The following is a 6,000-nucleotide window of genomic DNA, read 5'->3' on the forward strand; positions in this document are numbered from 1 at the left end:
GCAGGAAGAGAAGGACCAGATGAAGATACAGTTTTACCTTCCAGTGTTCTTGGATTCTGACTGTTGGTTCCCTCTGCCTGGTACAGATGTTACATTCCTTGTCAGACCTCTTATAGCTTCCCCCTTTCTCCTTTCCCGATGATTCACATTCTGCTGGGATCCACACAGCCCAAGGGGCAGCCATTCCTTTCAGATTATGTTCATTCAAGATGGTTCCTACCAGGTTATGTTCTGTCATGTCCATTTGGCCCACAAAAGATTTTTGTACATTTTTGCCTATCTTCTTACTTCTAACCTTGTCAATGCTGACCAGCTTCAGCTCTTCTACAGTAAAGGATATGCAAGCTCAAGGGGACAGATATAATTCTTAGCTGCTCTCTGCTGCAGCCTCTCATCAGCACTGAGCCTTTTGACTTCTGCAGAAGTTTTCAGCTGAGATAACTTTTCATTTCTGGAAGCTACCTTTACAACTTTTTTGACTGTTTTCTTTTGACTTCTTCATTTGGCCATGTGAGGGGAAATACCACAAAGAGATTCTCCTCCAAATAATCTCCAAAGAACCTCTGAAATGCCTCCAAGCATCTTTCATATAGGTCAGCAGTGAGATATGCTGTAAGCATAAGAAGCCTGGTTTTCTTTTCTTGTTTCAAGCTTGGCAGTGAGTACTTATCACAATTGTTCTCAACATTGCTTTTTAGTCAGAATTTTCAGAAAACAGGAATTGCCTCATTTAACGTCCTAATAAATTAGTAAAAAGTTAACATATTTTATATATGTGTTTTGTCTTTTGTAATAGGTTGATAATAGTTCTCAAAGATATGACCAATTTCCTAATCCTTGGAACCAGTGGATATTACCTTACATGGTAAAGTTTATGCAGAAATGACTAATTTTAAGGATACTGAGATGAGGAGAATATTTTGGATTATCTTGTTGGGACCCAAAAGCCATCACAAGTGTGTTTGTAAGAGAGAGGAAGAGGGAAATTAGACTACACACTGAGGAAAAAGCCGTGTTAAAAATGGAGGCAGATACTGGAGTTATCAGGCCACAAGTCAAAGGTGGCTAACGTACATCTCTGCCAGCTCCTCACTGAAAGAGGCAAGGAATGGATTCTCCCCTAGAAGCCTCTAGAAGGAATACAGCACTGCTGACACCTTCATTGCAGACTTCTGCCTTTCAGAACTGTGAGAGAATACATTTGTATTATTTTAAGCTGCCCAGTTTGTATTGATGTTTTGCAGAACTCATAGGAAACATATATCTATTAGTGTGTTTTATATAACAAATCCAATCATAAATCTCAGACTTCATGTCACTTGACTTACCAGAAACATTTAATACTGATGACTTTACCCTTCTTCTTGACATACTTTCTTCACTTGATTTCAAGATGCCACACTCTGATTTTCCTCTGCTTTTCTGGCCAATTCTTTTCATTCTTCTTTGCAGATTCCTCTTCTTCTCTCAGACCTTTTAACCTTTAAGAGCCCTAGGGTTCTCTTTTGTCCTTGTCCCTAGCTCTGTCCTTCCCTTAATGATCTTTTTTATTCTCATGGTTTTAAATACCATGATGATTCCCAAATTTATATGTCCAGCTCAGGCCTCTCTACTGAACTCTGAATCACATCTACAAGTGACTAGGCAATATATTTCCATTTGGATTTTAATATATATTACTATATTACATATGAAGGCCATACTTCTGATCTCTCATTCCCTTCAGATCATACTAGATTAGGCTCATATACAGTCTTTCTCATTTCAGCTGAGGGTAACTCCATTGCTTAGACTAAACATTTTAGAATCATACTTCATTGCTCTCTTTCTCCCTCACACTGTCTCTAAATCATCAGCAAATATTTATTTCATTTATTTTAACAGTACCTCATCTCATCATCTTCAAAGTTACTATGCTGATTTAAGTCCCCTGAATTATGGCAATAGCCTTCTAACTACTCTCCCTATTCTACACTTGCCTCCTATTTGCAACAGAGCTGTCTGAGTAATAGTTAACCTAAGTCAGGATTTCTGCTTCTGGAAAAATGGAGTGGACATACTTTTTCCTACTCCTCCCAATAAATAGAACTACAATTCCTGGACATTATATGTAAAACAAACTTAGGAGACTCTCACAGGTGGAGAGAGGAAGGCAAACCAGCTAGGGATCTCAGGACCCAAGAAACAATATAGTGGTAAGTTCTTTGATTTTCTTTTTGCTTCATATATCCCAGACTGGATACTGGAGAAGTAAGCATCTCAGAAACACCATAAGGACAGAAAAACAAACAGCCCAAGTAAATCCTGCTTTCTCTAGCCAATCAACTAGAAAGGGGCGAAGAGCATTGAATCTACTCCAGCCAAACATCACAGAAAAATCTGTTGCTCCACCCACTCTCAAGCCAGCAAAGGACAAGTGGGGATACCAAGGTGGTGTGAGAAACGGCAAATAGAGATATCCGGGTATTGTCAGAGAATACTAAGTGGGCAGCCAGGACTTTCATCCCTGCCATGAAATAATGAGCCCCTCACAATTTATGATATCAGAGGAGACTATGTGGGGAGCATGGACTTTCACTACCACCCAGTAGTAATGAGGCATCCTCCCCCTGCCCCGTGCTCCCCTGTCCCCACCATCTCGAGTCACTGCAGTGCTGTTAGAGGAGGCCTAATGAAGAATCAAGACATTCACCAGCATTCAGCAGTAACAAGATCATTTCCCCTCTCCAACACATACAACACAGTGTCAGTGGAGAATACTTGGGAAACTCCAACCCAGCAGTTATGGGGATCCCCTCACGCACCTCAAATGTCAGTGGGGGCTGAATTTGAAATCTGGACTTCCACTCCATCTGGCAGTAATGAGGCAGCAGCCCTCTTCACTCACTGGATTGTTTTCAGAAAGTTCTAAAGCACAAGATTTAATCAATATCCAGTGTTTTATAAGATAATAGCTAAAATGTCTATACACTTTGTACCAAGAACCAGCAAGACCTTAAGCTAAATGAGAAAAGACAACTAACAGATGTTAGAATTATCTGACAAGGATTTTAAAATACCCATCAAAAAATACTTAAATGAACAATTGCTAACATGTTTGAAGCAAATGAAATTAAAATTAGAAAGTTTCAGCAAAAAAATAGAAGATATATGGAATCTAAAAAAAAAAGAAAAAGAAAAAAACAATGGTCAGAAGAACCTAGGGGCAAGACGGGAATAAAGATGCAGACCTACTAGAGAATGGACTTGAGGATACAGGGAGAGGGAAGGGTAAGCTGGGACAAAGTGAAAGAGTGGCATGGACATACATACACTACCAAACGTAAAATAGATAGCTAATGGGAAGCAGCCGCATAGCACAGGGAGATCAGCTCAGTTCTTTTTGACCACGTAGAGGGTTGGGATAGGGAGGCTGGGAGGGAGGGAGGTGCAAGAGGGAAGAGATATGGGGACATATGTATAACTGATTCACTTTGTAATAAAGCAGAAACTAACACACCATTGTAAAGCAATTATACTGCAATAAAGATGTTAAAAAGAAGATATAGAGAGGAACAAATATAAATTTTAGAACTAAAAAAATATAATAACCAATATTAAAAAACCTCAGTGGATGGGCTCAACAGTAGAAATAATGGGAAAGAGAAAGAATCAGTGAACTTAAAGGTAGAACAACAGAAATAGCCTATTCTGAAAACAGAGAAAAAAATACACACAAAAAATGAACAGAGCCTCAGGGACATGTGAGATTAAGACCAAAGATCTAATATTTGTGTCACCAACATCACAGAAAGAAAGGATAAAATAGATCAGGATGATAAAGTATTTAAAGAAATAATTGCTGAAATTTTCCAATTTTTTTTCAAAAATGATAAAAGTACAGATTCAAGAAGCTTAGAAAATTGCAATTGGGATAAGCCCAATGAAACCTATGTCAAGAAATATTATAGTAAACCTCTGAAGACTAAGAAACAAAAATCTTGAAAGCAGCCAGAGAGAAATAAAACCTCACTTACAGTGGACAAAACAATTTAAATAACTATAGATAGCTCATTATAAAACTAAGAGGACAGAGGGCAGTGCTACTGTATTTTTTAAGTGCTGAAATAAAATTATTCTCAACCCAGAATTCCATATCCAGTGAAAATGTTCCTCATGAATGAAGGGGGAAATCAAGAGATTATTATATGAAAGAAGATGAAGAGAATTTATATCTAGCAGAGCTTCTCTAAAAGAATTACTAAAGGAAGTTCTCTGAACAGGATTAAAATTATAAAAGAAGGAATCTGGGAAGATCAGGAAGGAAGGAAAATACATAAATAAAAATATGGCTAAATATAATAAATAAAAATTTCTCCTCTTGGGCTTTCCAAATTATGTATAGTGGTTGAAGCAATAATTATAAGTATCTAATATGGTTCTCCATGGGTATAGAGAAAATATTTATGACAAATGTATTATAAATGGGGAAGGGAAAGAAGGTACATGAGGGGAGGCAAGGTTTCTATACTTCACTTGAAGCAGTAAAATAGAGTCACTGGTAGAGTTTGATAACTTTTGTATATATAGTATTATAGCTAGGGCAACTACTAAAAAACAAACAGCAAAAAACTCTATGAAGAGGTACACTCCAAAACACTATATTTTCTTCAAAGTGGACCTCGAAAATGTGTTCCAGTAAGCCCCAGTAAGGAAAGAAAAGAAAAGAAAAACGAAGAGAAGAAAAAAACAGAAAACAAAAAAATTAAGTGACAGAATTAAGCCCAAACATAGCAGTATTACTTTGAATTTTGATGGCTAAATATACAACTAAACAATAGATTGGTAGAGTGGATTAAAAAACCCTGTCAAACTGTTTGCTGTCTACAAGAAGTTCACTTGAAATGTAATTATATATGTGGCTTGAAAGTTAAAAGATGGAAAAAGTATACTATGCAAACATTAATCAAAAGAAAGCAACAATAGCTATATTAATATATAAAGTTGATGTTAGAGCAAAGGAAATTACCAGGAACAGCAAGGAACTTTGCATAATGATAGAAGGATTAATATACCACAATGACATAGAAATCCTAAATGTATATACACCAAAAAAAAAAAAAATTGGAGCTGGAAAATAATGTGAAGCACAAACTGATAGCACTGAAAATAAATGGACAAATCCACAGTTATAGTTGGAGACTGAAAGCCTATATAAGAAATTAAAACCACCATTAACCAATAAGATCTAATTGATGTTTATAGAGCACTCCAACCAAGAACAGCAGAACATACACATTCTTCTCCAATGTCCTGGGAATATAGATCAAGATATACCATATCCTGGGCCATAAAGCAAACTTCTGCAGATTTAAAAGAAAATAAATCATACAGACCATGTTCTCTGGCCACAGTGTAATCAATCTAAAACTTGATAGCAAAAGATGAGGAAAATTTCCAAACACTTAGAAACTAAACAACACACTTCTAATTAACCCATGAATTAAAAAGATAGTCTCAAGGGAAATTTAATAATATATTGAACATACATTTGTCCAAACCCATTGAAAGTATAATATCAAGAGAGAACCATAAAGTAAACTATGGACTTTGGGTAATTATGATATATCAATGTAGGCTTATGCTTGGTAAAAAAAAAATGTACCATTCTGGTGATTGATGTTGATAATGGGGAGGCTATGGAAGTTTGTGGGCATGAGACATATGGGAGATCTCTGTACTTTCCTTTCAATGTTGTTATAAATCTGAAACTGCTTAAAAAAATAAAGCCTTTAAAAAGTGTATTGAGGGCTTCCCTGGTGGCGCAGTGGTTGAGAATCTGCCTGCTAACGCAGGGGACACGGGTTCGAGCCCTGGTCTGGGAAGATCCCACATGCCGCGGAGCAACTAGGCCCGTGAGCCACAACTACTGAGCCTGCGCGTCTGGAGCCTGTGCTCCGCAACAAGAGAGGCCGCGATAGTGAGAGGCCCGCGCACCGCGATGAAGAGTGGCCCCCACTT

The sequence above is a fragment of the Delphinapterus leucas genome, chromosome 9 (assembly GCF_059928025.1).
Source record: "Delphinapterus leucas isolate spDelLeu-1000000601 "Yukka" chromosome 9, BTC_Dleu_Yukka2, whole genome shotgun sequence".
NCBI classification, from domain to species: domain Eukaryota; kingdom Metazoa; phylum Chordata; class Mammalia; order Artiodactyla; family Monodontidae; genus Delphinapterus; species Delphinapterus leucas.